Source organism: Mirounga leonina, unplaced genomic scaffold (assembly GCF_011800145.1).
Source record: "Mirounga leonina isolate KUSES-001 unplaced genomic scaffold, KU_Mleo_1.0 Mir_178, whole genome shotgun sequence".
Classification (NCBI taxonomy): Eukaryota; Metazoa; Chordata; class Mammalia; order Carnivora; family Phocidae; genus Mirounga; species Mirounga leonina.
Genome location: NW_023270464.1, coordinates 178,226 through 192,722, shown reverse-complemented (window position 1 = coordinate 192,722; position 14,497 = coordinate 178,226). Strand labels below are relative to the sequence as shown.

The following is a 14,497-nucleotide window of genomic DNA, read 5'->3' as shown; positions in this document are numbered from 1 at the left end:
AGAAAAGGCTATACACGACTGCCTTCGGCTCAGGTCATGATCCCAGGGTCCCTGGATTGAGTCCCGCATCGGACTCCCTGCTCAGCGGGGAGTCTGCTTCTCCCTCTGACCCTCCTCCCTCTCATGCTCTCTGTCTCTCATTCTCTCTGTCTCGAATAAATAAATAAAATCTTAAAAAAAAAAAAAAAAGAAAAAAGAAAAGGCTATACAGTACCACAGAAGCACTGAGGGAATTTCACGTTTAATGTATATAGTTCTGTACTTTTCTATTTTTAAATAAGTGGGCGTTTTATAATTTTTCTCATGACTTAAAAATATTATTTGAGGGGCACCTGGGTGGTTCAGTTGGTTTCCCCTCTGGTGGTGATCTCCGGTGGCGGGATCCAGCCAACCAGGGGCTCAGGGTTGAGTGGGGAGTAGGCTTGAGATTCTTTCTCTCTGCCCCTCGCCCCCCACTCATACACTGCTCTCTCATGTGCTCTCTCTCAAATAAATGGACAAATCTTTAAAGAAATATATTATTTTAATCTCTGAGGTTGTATCCTACATGTGTACTTTTCAAAACTTTATGTCTTTACCCCTCAGGGACAAACCAGAAAATAGATTAATCTCAAATGCATCACGCTAAGTGAACTAAGCCACACTCAAAGGCCACATATTCTGGAAAAAGCAAAATGCAGGAATGGAGAACTCAGGTGTTGCCAAGAGTTGTGAACGGGGGAGGGGTTGCCTACAAAGAGACAGCTGAAGGAATCTGGTGGGTGACAGAACTGTTCTGTATCTTGATTGTGATGGGAGTCCTATGACCATGCATTTGTCAAAACTCATAACCATACACCAAAAAGCAAACTTTACTATATGCAAGTTTAAAAATAAATCCAAATAAACACACATACAAAAAAATAAAACAACAGAAAATTTTTCTTTGGGCGACCTATCAGCACACAAACATATGTGTTAACACAGGAAATGTTTTCCACCACAATTCTGTTTGCCTCTGGCACGGAGATGATGCTGCGGAGGAAGAAGGCAGCAGGGAATCAAACATTAGCACCACATTCCTACTGAATTCCTACAAATGCAGACTTGCCGTGGTCCACATTTAAATAATAGTGATTTCTTTTCAGCTCTGTGCCTGCACATCTACACTTCACACGGAAAACCACTACGACATTCAGGGATAAGGGACAGCAGAGGTGGGACCCTTTAATGGTCCAGGCACAGAAATGCAGCCTCGGGCTACTGAACTGGAGAGGATTTTCTGGCACAATCACCAAGCTACTCCGAGTTGGTGACGGAGTGTCAAGCACACCAATCTGATACACAGCACCGGGTATCACTGCCGCTTTAATCACGAATCATTTAAGGAATAATATTAGAAAAAGGCCAAGAAATTCCCCTGGGCTCACGAAGCGGCAAAAACTGCCCAGTGTGGCACACAGCACCCTCTCTACTACTACTCCAAAGTCTCAGCTGCCCACAGAAGCGCAGATCATCTAACACTGGGTTTAATAAGCAATTGCTATCTGTACTCTTCAGACATAACACTAGAGTGGACATGGTCTGGACGCCTCTCCCAGCTTAAAAAACACTACTTAAACCCCATTTCCAAATTACTCTCACCATTTTTCTCGCACCCACAACATGCTGCAAACTAAACGCACGCATTTCAGGCTTAAAATACACAATTCAGTATGGCTGTGCGGAACAGCTCTGCCCACTTAATCCGGCGCGTTAACAAAGCCCAAAACTCCTGTCCAAGAATCTGCAAAATGGTTTCGCTTGGCCAGAGTCTCCCTCCTTCCCTCAGAGAGGGGCACAAAGCAAGTAAAAACTGGTTCGGGTCTAGTCGCACGGTACTAGTCCAGGCTGCCTGCGCCTTACTTTCCAACAATAACTACAAAACACCAATATACCCTCCCCACTGGAGCTCTGCCACGTGCCGGGGGCTAGGGATCCCGGACGCCGGCGCAGGGGCCGGGGGCGCGGGGTCGAAGGTCAGGGGCCGGAGGGCTTTGGGGCAGGGAATGTGAGGGTGTCCAAGGGCGCACAGACCAGGATGCGCTGGTGCTGAGGTTTCGGAGGCACGGAAACTGGCGTGCGGGGGCCGGGGCGATCCCGGGAGGCCGCGCCGCCGGGGAGGCCGCGCCGCGGAGAACCAAGTCCTAGACGCCCGCGAGGCCAGGGTGCGGCCCCGCTGCCGCAATGCCCGACTCGGTTCCGAGGGCCGCCCGGACCCCACAGGGCTTGCAAGGCTGGCCGGGGGCAGCAGCCTTCCTCACCTGGGTCGACGACGGCGGCGGCGGCTCCGGGGGTCCCACGCGGGCCCTGGGAGTTTCCTGGCTGAGTGAGTCACTCGGGCGGGCCGGGAATGCGCCAGGAAACACCCGGCCTCCTCCCCTTCCTCCCGGGGCGGGGGCTCTCCCGGCTCGGCCTCTTCCTCCCGGCGCTCCTCCCTCTGCGCTCGGGCCGCGGCCCTGGCTGCTCCTTCCTTTGCGCCGGGCACCCTCCACCTCCCCGCGGCTCCTGCCGGGCAGCGCACGCTGTAAGGAGGCGACAGAGAGGCCCTGTCCGCGCTCTCCTCTGGCCGCCTAAGGTGCTTCCTAGGGAGATCTCCGAAGGCCACCTGCCGGCTCCGGTGATCTCAGCTCTGCGTGGGACCGCTGGGGAACACTGCTCTGGAACTCCCCCGGTGGGAGCCGCCCGGCCCGTGGAGGAAAAGGGGCGGGGATCCGCACACTGCTCCGGGGATACAAGGGATCAGGGCTGTGGATGGATGGGCTGCCGAAGAGGCTTGGGGTGGGGTGGGGGGAGGCACCCAGCGCGCGCCGAGCGGGCTCCGCTGCCAGGTAGGAGGTGCGCACACCTGCGCTGCGCATGCCAGAGCGTGGCAGGCGGTGGGGTACTGGGTGCGGCAGCTACACACTTCGACGGGCCCCTGCAGTGATCACTTCTGTACAACCTCTTCTCCCTCTGAGCCGGGGACAAACCCGCGTGCAGACTTGTGGGAATGGCTAACAGAAGAAAACTTAATTTGAACAAGTCCCCGAAAACAATCTTGAGAGAGGCCAGTTAAGTGACAAATTACATGAAAACAGTGAATGGACTGAGCTTGTCACAAGCATGCTTAGGAGAAAAATTGCCCTAAACTCCGCACCGACCCCCACCTACCCACTTCCCCTTAACCCATTTTGGTTCTAATGGAGAACAATAATGATGGGCATCAAGTATTCTAATCTGGCCACTAGACTATGAAAACCACAAGAGGTTTGCTTACTCCCATCTGTCCTCTGGATAATGCAAAAAGTCACAGCAAATGGATCCTGACCAGAACAGAATCTACCAGTTGTCTAAATATTCAGAGAACATTTTTTAAGAAGTTCCTGCAAGTCCCTGATATTCCTACAAAACATGCGTTTTGAGTGACTTTCTGGTTCCCAGTCCACACATTTTCACTCAGATTACTGTTTCTCTCTGCCCAGGACTGAGTCTCAAAGTTAGATTCCAAAGGTTTTTGTTTTGTTTTGTTTTGTTTTACACTGTAGGTGAAGTGATAGAATACAAATTCAAGGTGTATTGTGATATTTTAAAAATATTGTAATTCCTAAAACAATAAAAAATAAGAGCCATAGCTAAAAATCCACGAGAGGAAATAAAATAGAATGCTGAGATATACTCAATCCAAAGAAGGCAGCAAAGAAACAAAAGCACATAGGATAAGCAGTAACAAATAGCAAGCTGTTAGGGCTTAAATCCAACCATATTAGCAATTACATTAAATGTAAATGTAACACTCCAATTAAAGATAAATTGTCACATTGAATAAAACAAATCCCAAATATATGCTATTTTAAAGAGGCATACTTTAGGGGCACCTGGGTGGTTCAGTCGGTTAAGTGGTTAAGCATCTGCCTTCAGCTCAGGTGGTGATCCCCAGGTCCTGGGATGGAGCCTCAGTCGGACTCCCTGCTCAGCGGGGGTCTGCTTCTCCCTCTCCATCTCCATCTGCCCCTGCCGCTGCTTGTCATGCTCTTATTCTCTCATATAAATAAATAAAATCTTTAAAAAAATAAAAGATGCTTTATAAGGACACAAAGAGATTGACATTAAAAAGATGGAAAACAATATACCATTTACATAATAATCATAAGAAAGTTGGAGTGACTATACTAATATCAAATACTTCAAGACAAAGTGTCACCAGGAATAAAAAGGGACAGGGGCACCTGGGTGGTGCAGTAGGTTAAGCGTTGCACTCTTGGTTTCAGCTAAGGTCCTGTTCTCAGGGTTGTGAGATTGAGCCCCCCACCCAGGGCTCCCCCTCCAGTCCCCCCACCTTGGCTTGGCGGTGGCCCTGCATTGGGCTCTGCACTCAGTGAGCAGCTTGCTTAAAAGACTCTCCCTCTGCACCTCCCCACCTGCACTCTCTCTCTCTCAAATAAATCAATCTTTAAAAAAAAAGAAAGAAAAGAAAGAAAAAGGGACATTTGATAAAGATAAGCAGATCAACCCACTAAGAAAAAAATTTTTTAACTATGTATACACCAAATAAGCTGTGGAATACTTGGGAAAAAGAGAAAAGAAGAAGTACACAAGTCATAATTAGAGATCCTAATCTTAGTAATTGATAGAACAGGCAGACACAAAAATAAGTAATGATACAGAAAAACTTAAAAAGCAATTAACTGGAGTGCCTAGCTGGCTCAGTTGAAAGAACATGGGACTCTTGATCTTGGGGTCATGAGTTTGAGCCCCACATTTGGGGTAGAAATTACTTAAATAAATATTTTAAAAAATAAATAAAATAAAAAGCACTTAATCTATTTGACCTAAATAGTACCCTCATAAAACAAAATACAGAATACATTGTATCTGATAAAAGATGTTCAAAACCTTTATACTGAACCCTCAAGGTATTACCGGGAAGAATTAAAGTTTTCAGATACGTACATAACATTCACAAAACATACCATATGCTAGGAAGTAAAACAGATCTCAACAGATTTCAAAGGGTTGAAATCATATAGTACCTTCTCTGACCACCATGGAATTAAACTAGAAAGCAATAATAAAAGCATAACTTTGTAAATGATCAAATATTAGAAAATAAAATATGCACCTGTAAATAACCCTTTGATCAAAGAAGAAATCACAATGGAAAATTTTAAATATGTTGAATTAATAATTTTTAAAAATCAAAATTTGCAAGATGCAGCTAAATGAATGCTCAGAGGGAAAGTTTATATATGAAATGCATATATTATAAAACAAGAAAGGTTGAAAATCAGTTATCTAAACTTCTACCTCAAAAACGTTAGGGAAAAAAAGCAAATGAAATCCAAAGAAAATAAGAGTGAAAGAAATAATAAAATTAAGGGCAGAGTCAATGAACTAGAAAACAGATGACCTAACAAAAAAGCTGCCCTTTAAAAAAAGTTATAGAGGGGAGCTTGGCTACCTGAGTCAGTGGAGTGTGCAACTCTTAATCGTCTGGTCACAGGTTCAAGCCCCACATTGGGCATAGAGCTTACTTTAAAAAAAAAATTAATAGAGTTGTTATAGCCTAGCAAAATTGATTTTAGAAAAACATAAATTACCAACTTAAAAAATAAAAAGGGAGACACCAATGGTTTCTTATCAAATAAAAGGATGTTAAAGAATTGTATGAAAAACTTCATGGCAATAAATTTAACAATTCAGAAGAAACATAAATTTCTTGGAAACATGACTTTCCAAAACTGACAAAAGTAAAAAAAGAAAGAAAATCTGAATAGTTCCATATTGGTAGAAGAAAATAACTGAATCTGTAATTTAAAGCCTTCCCTCAAAGAAAATTTCCAAGTCTGTTTAGCTTCACTGGTGAATTCTACAAAACATTCAAGGAAGAAATAATACCAGTTCTATAAAACCACAGTAATTAAAAGTGTGGTCTGGCATAAGGATGTACAAATAGATTAGTGAAAAAGAGTAGTGAGAAATAAGCCCTGCTATAGACTGAATATTGTGTCCCCCCAAATTCATATTTTTTTTAATTTTTAAGTAACTTCTACACCCAATGTGGGGTTCGAACTCAAAATGCTGAGATCAAGAGTTGCATGTTCTACCAACTGAGCCAGCCAGATGCCCCTCAAAATTCATATGCTGAAACTTATGTTGGTTTTGGAGGTGGGGCCTTTGAAAAGTGATTAGGTCATGAGGGTGGAGCCTTCATGAATGCGATTCATGTCCTTAGAAAAGAGATCCCAAAGAGTTCCTTCATCTCTTCCACTATGTGGGATTACAGGTCTATGAGCCAGGAAGTAGGCTATTACCAGACACCATATCTGCCATCCCCTTGATCTTGGGCTTCTCAGGCTTCAGAACTTTGTGAAATAAAATTCTGTTGTTTATAAGCCACCTAGTCTACGTATTCTGTTATAGCAGCCCAAATGGACTAAGACAAGCACTCCTGCATGGTCAGTTGATACTCCATAAAGGTGCCAAAGTAATTCAATGAAAGGAGAAATAGAAAGGAGTCTTTTTAAAAAATGGTGCTAAATAACTGCATAACCATGTGGAAAAAACCTGACGCTTCTCCTTGCACACACCATCTATAAAAATTAACTCAATATGGATCATGACCTAAATGTGAAACCCCAAGATACAAAGCTTCCAGAAGAAAACATAAAAGAATAATTTCATAATCTTAGAGTAGATGTAGCAAAAACTTCTTAAAACGGAAAAAGTACTAACCTCTTCAGTCAATATTTTTTTATTTTTTTTTAAAGATTATATTTATTTATTTATTTGAGAGAAAGAGAGAGAGACAGAGAAACAGCATGAGAGGGGAGAGGGTCAGAGGGAGAAGCAGGCTCCCCGCTGAGCCAGGAGCCCGATGTGGGACATGATCCCAGGACTCCAGGATCATGACCTGAGCCGAAGGCAGTCACTTAACCAACTGAGCCACCCAGGCGCCCATTATTTTTTTTTTAAAAAAATGATAAATTGATTTGATCAAAATTGTAAAACTTCTCATCAAAAGACAGTGTTAGTCAAGAAATGGGCAGAAGACATGAACAGACGCTTCTCCAAAGAAGACATACAAATGGCTAACAGACACGTGAAAAAATGTTCATCATCATTAGCCATCAGGGAAATTCAAATCAAAACCACATTGAGATATCACCTTACACCAGTTAGAATGGCAAAAGTTGACAAGACAGGAAACAACAAATGTTGGAGAGATTGTGGAGAAAGGGGAACCCTCTTACGCTGTTGGTGGGAATGCAAGTTGGTACAGCCATTTTGGAAAACAGTGTGGTGGTTCCACAAGAAATTAAAAATAGAGCTACCCTATGACTCAGCAATTGCACTACTGGGTATTTACCCCAAAGACACAGATGTAGTGAAAAGAAGGGCCATATGCACCCCAATGTTCATAGCAGCAATGTCCACAATAGCCAAACTGTGGAAAGAGCTGAGATGCCCTTCAACAGATGAGTGGATAAAGAAGATGCAGTCCATATATACAATGGAATTTTACTCAGCCATCAAAAGGATGAATACCCAACTTTTGCATCAACATAGATGGGACTGGAGGAGATTATGCTAAGTGAAATAAGTCAAGCAGAGAAAGTCAATTATCATATGGTTTCATTTATTTGTGGAACATAAGGAATAGCATGGGGGACATTAGGAGAAGGAAGGGAAAAATGAAGGGGGGGGAATCGGAGCGGGAGACAAACCATGAGAGACTATGGACTCTGAGAAACAAACAGGGTTTTAGAGGGGATGGGGGGGTGGGGGGATGGGTTAGCCCGGTGATGGGTAATAAGGAGGGCATGTATTGCATGGAGCACTGGGTGTTATATGCAAACAATGAGTCATGGAACACTACATCAACAACTAATGATGTACTGTATGGTGATTAACATAACATAATAAAATAAAATTTTTTTAAAAAGCTCTAATACAAAGCTGTAATCATCAAGACAATATGGTACTGGCGCAAAAACAGACACATAGATCAATGGAACAGAATAGAGAACCCAGAAATGGGCCCTCAACACTATGGTCAACTAATCTTCAACAAAGCAGGAAAGAATATCCAATGGAAAAAAGACAGTCTCTTCAACAAATGGTGTTGGGAAAATAGGACAGCCTCATGGGAAAATAGGACAGCCACATGCGGAAGAATGAAACTGGACCATTTTCTTCCACCATACACAATAATAGACTCAAAAGATGAAAAACCTAAATGTGAGACAGGAATCCATCAAAATCCTAGAAGAGAACACAGGCAGCAACCTCTTTGACCTCGGCTGCAGCAACTTCTTGCTAGACAGGTCTCTAAAATTTACCGCTACACAAAGACTTGTACATGAACATTCTTATGACCTTTATTCATAATAGCAAAAACTAGATACAACTCAAAGTGCATAACTAGGAAAAATGGATAAACAAATTGTGCTATATTCAGACAATGGAGTATTTCTAATTAATAAAAAGGAAAGGATGACTGATCCAAGTTTTATCACAAAATGGATGAATCTCAAAATTATTACATAATTTACCATGTAGAAAAGATAATATATTGTTGGTGTGAGCAAGGTGGCAGAGTAGGAAACCTTAGGCCCTTGTTCTCCCACAGAAACACCAAGTAAACACCATATTGACCAAAGTAGCTTTGCGAGTATTCTATAAACCAGTTAAGAACCCACAGCAACATGGGGCACCTGGGTGGCTCCATAGGTTAAGTGTCTGACTCTTGATCTCAGTTCAGGCCTTGATCTCAGGGTCGTGAGTAAATTCAAGTCCCTTTTGGGCTCCACACTGAATATGGAGCCTACTTTAAAAAGGGGTGGGTCGCCTGGGTGGCCCAGTCAGTTAAGCATCTGAATCTTGATTTCTGCCCAGGTAATGATCTCAGGGTTATGAGATTCAGCTCCACCATGGGCTCTACACTGGGCTCAGAGTCTGCTTAACATTCTCTCTCTCTCCCTCTCCTTCTGCCCCTTCCCCCACTATCTCTCTGAACTCCTTCTCTCTCTAAAAAAAACAATAAAGAATCTGTAGCAACAAACAAATACACAATCAAGAAAAAATTGCACTCAAAACATTCCAAACAAAAATTTCATGGCATTTTTGATCACCCTTGCCTACTCCCTCCCTGGCATAGATTTAGGAGGAAGCCGCTCAATTTCTGGTCCCTCCCTTTGGGTGAAAGGAAAAAAGTGGGAGTTGTCTGCAATTGGTTCTGACTTGTCTGGGGGTTATGGGAGGACTGGTTTTTGTCTTGCCTGGTTCATAGTGGTGACAGGAAAGGTGGATTAGTTTGGATATCAGGTTGGAGGCTGATGAAAGCAGTGGTGGATGCCAGAGCATGGTGGAGAGCTGCAGGGGATTTCAGACTTATGGGTACCTGGGGACACAAGATTAATTATGGGCAGAGGAGTACAACAGAACATCTAGGGCCCTGAGAAGAAGCAGGATGAGACTTTTAGGGAAATAAGACTTTTAAAAAGCAACTATGTGGGCGCCTGGGTGGCTCAGTTGGTTAAGCGACTGCCTTTGGCTCAGGTCATGATCCTGGAGTCCCTGGATCGAGTCCCACATCGGGCTCCCTGCTCGGCAGGGAGTCTGCTTCTCCCTCTGACCCTCCTCCCTCTCATGCTCTCTGTCTCTCATTCTCTCCGTCTCAAATAAATAAATAAAATCTTTAAAAAAAAAAAAAAAAACAGCCTCTTTAAAAAAAAAAAAAAGCAACTATGTAATAGTGAGCACTGTGAATTGTGCAAGACTGTTGAATCACAGATCTGTACCTCTGAAACAAATAATGCAATATATGTTAAGAAAATAAAAGAAGAAGAAGATAGTAGGAGGGGAAGAATGAAGGGGGGGAAATTGGAGGGGGAGCTGAACCATGAGAGATGATGGACTCTGAAAAACAAACTGAAGGTTCTAGAGGGGAGGGGGTGGGAGCATGGGTTAGCCTGGGTGATGGGTATTGAGGAGGGCACATTCTGCACGGAGCAGTGGGTGTTATGCACAAACAATGAATCATGGAACACTACATCAAAAACTAATGATGTAATGTATGGTGATTAACATAACAATAAAAAAGTTTAAAAAAAAGTAGCTATGTATACAGGGAATTAGAAAAGAAAAAAAAAAAGCATACACACAGGCCCAAGAACGATACATGACTAAAAAAAAAAAAAAAAAGACCTTAAGCATTCACTCTGCAATGATTAGTGAATGTCTTCCCCTGCATGGAATCAGTCTGCAAAGACTGGAAGAGGTACCTGTTTTTTTTTCAAATGTCCAGTTTTCAACAGAATATCACAAGACATACAAAGAAGCAGGGAAAACATGACCCATTCAAAGGAACAAAATAGATCTCCAGAAACTCACCCTAAAGAACCAGATTTCAGACTTACTTGACAAAGACTTTGAAACAACTGCCTTAAATATATTCAATTAGCTAAATTAGAACACATATAGAGAAATAAAGGAAATCAGGAAAACAAAATATGAACATATTTTGATATGTTGATATATGAACAAAATGAGAATATCAACAAAGATAGAAATTCTAGAAATCCAGTTTCTGGTCTAGCATATCTGGAGCATGAAAGTTGTCACTCTGTCCTAACAAGTAAAAAGCTAAAGGAACTGAAAATCAACAACTCTTCTGAAATCCACTAAAGAAGTAAGGTCACAGGGCAAACTGCTAACTTATAAATCAGAGAGATAAGACAGGTGGATACAAAGAATCAGAACTTACCATAGAGAAACCCATGAGCAGAAGCCTCTGGAGCAACCAGTATCAGGGTAGGGAAACCTAAGCTGAAACCTATGAATTGCTGGATGCTCAGTGTAAACAAGCCTAAGATGGAAAAACCCCAGGAGGGACCCTGTCTTAGAGGGTGTGCCCACTATTTTGTGATTTTTATCTCCTGAAGCTTTACCAGGTTCTCACAGTAAAGAATGGAGAAAAATCGCCTTGTGCTTCCAGCAGGGAGAGGGAAAAAAGAACCATTTTGAAATATCCCAGAGCATCATGTTCTTAACAAAGTCTGCCCTTAGAAGAACTATTTCAACAAACCCTAACTCATCTGGGTTTTATCAAAGCATAACCAACCTGCATGAAGGGAAATACTCAATGCCAGCCTCTCTAGCCATCTTGTCCTGCCTAAAGGAGGGGGAAAACTGAGAAACACTTGTGAAGTTCACAGCCCAAGGGCACTGCCTCACTAGAAAACTGAGAACTAATCATAATTTTATGAACTATGGAATGTTTACCCTCCCCCTACATCTTAATGCCATACCGATAAAGGTCTATTTACCACAGATCCTCTTACCCAGTAAGATAGAGAAACTGAGGGCGCCTGGGTGGCTCAGTCGTTGAGCGTCTGCTTTCGGCTCAGGTCATGATCCCAGGGTCCTGGGATCGGGTCCCACATCAGGCTCCCTGCTCAGCAGGAAGCCTGCTTCTCCCTCCCCCACTCCCTCTGCTTGTGTTCCTTCTTTCGCTATGTCTCTCTCTGTCAAATAAATAAAATCTTTAAAAAAAAAAAAAAAGAGAAACTGAAGGGCTCCATAAAAGTCTGCTTTTTCTCCTTTTCCTGCTTCAATTCTTGCTAGGACCTGTACCTCCACCCAACTTGACATATGCCTTGTAATGCAAATAGCATACGTCCTGGACAAGGAGTTAATGATTTCTCTAGAACAGATAACACCTAAGGAAGGACCAGATGAGAATGACTGGATAAAGCGATCATATGTGTATTCCAGATCACCAGAGCTAGACATCTCATCGCCAAGACCCCTGGCTCCAAAGAATAACACCTGGGCCCTCATCTTTGTTCTAACTGGTTCCTGGATGCCTGAGAGGACATGGACACCAGACCACTGTCCTCAGTAAAAACCCTTCCAAAGACGAGACTCTCTCCTTTCCTTTCTGAGTCTCCCAGACACTCTGTTTGTATCTGCACTCCCTCTACATCTTCAATAAACTCTGCTTTCACCTCCTGCTGGCTCTGTTTGATTTCCATAAGCGCAGCCCTCCTGGCTGGTCCTGCAAGACTCCCTCTGGGTCCCTGGAGCCAGCCTGCCAGCAACGCCAGTAGCATCATATATGTGTTTCAACAAAAATTACAAGCATACTCACAGGCAAAAAACACAGTTTAAAGAGATAGAGCAAGCAAAAGAACCAGACTCAGATATGGCAGGAATGTTGGAATTATCAGAATAGGATTTTTAAAAATGATTATTAATATGTTAAGGACATATTGTTCAAGTATTCTCTTTCCTTATTTGGTCAAAAATCATTTGACCATTTATATGAGGGTTTCTTTATGAGCTTTCTATTCTATTTCATTGGTCTATATGTCTGTCTTTATGCCAGTACTACATTGTTATGATACTGTATATTATGATCTCTATAGCTTTGTAGTAAGTTTTTTTTTTTATCAATCCAACCTAAAAGACATATACAGAACACTAATCAACAAGAGCAGAATACACATTTTTCTTAAGTGCATAGGGAACATTCTCCAGAATAGACCATATGTTAGGCTACAAAACAAGTCTTCAGAAATTTTTAAAAATTGCAATCATACAAAACATCTTTTTTGATTATAATGAAACTAGAAATCAACAGCAGAAGGAGCTCTCTGCTCCTCCCTGTTCAACACATAGTGGCATCTTCTGATGCAGTGCCAGCCATGTCCCTGACACATTATGGTGAAGGTTGAAGTAAACTGATCTGGCCGTATTGGACACCTGTTCACCAGGGCTGCTTTTAAGTCTGGCAAAGTGGATATATTGTCACCATTGATGATCCCTTCATTGACCTCAACTACATGGTCTTCATGTTCCAGTATGACTCCACCCACTGCAAATTCAATAGTATGGTCAAGACTGAGGATAGAAAAAAAAAAAAAAAAGACTGAGAATAGAAAACTTATTGTCAAGGAAAGCCCATCTCCATCTTCCAGGAGTGAGATCCTGCCAATGTCAGATGGGGTGATGCTGGTGCTGACTATGTGGTGGAGTCCACTGGGGTCTTCATCACCATGGAGAAGGCTGGGGCTCACTTGAAGGGTAGGGCCAAAAGGGTCATCATCTCTGCCCCTTCTGCTGATGTCCCCATGTTTGTGATGGATGTGAACCATAAGTATGACAACTTCTTCAAGATTGTCCACAATGCCTCCTGCACCACCAACTATTTGGCCCTTCTGGCCAAGGTCATTCATGACAACTTTGGTATCATGGAGGGACTCATGACCACAGTCCATGCCATCACTACCACCCAGAAGACCATGGATGGACCCTCTGGGAAGCTGTGGCATGATGTCTGAGGGCCTGTACAGAAAATCATCCCTGCTTCTACTGGCACTGCCAAGGCTATAGGCAAGGTCATTCCTGAACTGAATGGGAAGCTTAATGGCATGGCCTTCTGTGTCCCCACTCCCAACGTGTCAGTCATGGATCTGACCTGCTGCCTGGAAAAAGCTGTCAAATATGACATCAAGAAGGTGGTGAAGCAAGCATCAAGGGCATCCTGGGCTACGCTGAAGACCAGGGTATCTCCTGCGACTTCAACAGTGACATCCACTCTTCCACTTTCAATGCCTGGGCTGGCATTGCTCTCAGTGACCACTGTGTCAAGCTCATTTCCTGGTATGACAATGAATTTGGCTACAGCAAATGGGTGGTAGGCCTTATGGTTCACATGGCCTCTAAGGAGTAAGAGCCCCCTGGACCACCTGCCCTACCGAGAGCAAGAGGAAGAGAGAGACCCTCAGCTGCTGGGAATCCTGGCCTAAACTCATCCCCCAACACATTGAGAATCTCCCGAGCCCTACACAGTTTCCATCTCAGACCCCTTGAAGAAGGGGAGGGGTTTGGGGAGCCCTACCTTGTCATGTACCATCAATATAAAGTATACTGTACCGAGCCCTCCCCCTGAAAAAAAATAGCAGAAAGAAAATGGAAAAATCCACAAATATATGAAAATAAAAAATACACTCAAATACCAATGAGTTAAAGAAGAAATCAGAAGAGAAATTAGAGGGGCACTTGGGTGGTACAGTTGGTTGGGCATCCAACTCTTGGTTTCAGCTCAGGTCATGAAATCAGTCTGTTTGAGATTCTCTCTCCCTCTCCCTCTGCCCCTCCCACTCGTACTCTCTCTCTCTCTAAAATAAATAAATGGATCTTCTTAAAAAAGAGAAATTAGAAAATATCTTGAAACAAATGAAAATGAAAACACATCATACCAAAACTTATAAGATGCAGTTCCCATTTCAGGAGTAGAATCTAGCGATCCATCACCCACATATAACACCCAGTGCTCACCCCAAAATATGCCCTCCTTAAAACCCAGCACCCATTTAGCCCATTCCCCCACCCACCTCCCTTCCAGCAACCCAGTTTGTCCTCTTAAACAAGAGTCTCCTATGATTTGCCTCCTTCTCTGTTTTTATCTTATTTTACTTTTCCTTCCCTTCCC

General features: G+C 43.1%; 1 protein-coding gene and 1 pseudogene across 4 annotated transcripts in view; one reads left to right on the top strand and one right to left on the bottom strand.

Annotated features, from left to right (window-relative positions):
- CYFIP1 (cytoplasmic FMR1 interacting protein 1) overlaps positions 1 to 2,436 on the bottom strand; it is a 133,733-nt gene extending 131,297 nt beyond the window's left edge. For 2 of the 4 annotated variants that reach the window (XM_035023904.1, XM_035023905.1), the window contains exon 1: positions 2,283 to 2,363. The gene's annotated coding sequence lies outside the window, so the exon portion shown is untranslated. Of the gene's footprint in view, positions 1 to 2,282 lie in introns of all 4 variants that reach the window. The other 2 variants (XM_035023903.1, XM_035023906.1) reach the window with 2 other exon arrangements.
- A 10,287-nt stretch (positions 2,437 to 12,723) lies between these two features.
- Positions 12,724 to 13,785, top strand: LOC118023176 (annotated as a pseudogene).
- The last annotated feature ends 712 nt before the right edge of the window (positions 13,786 to 14,497 follow it).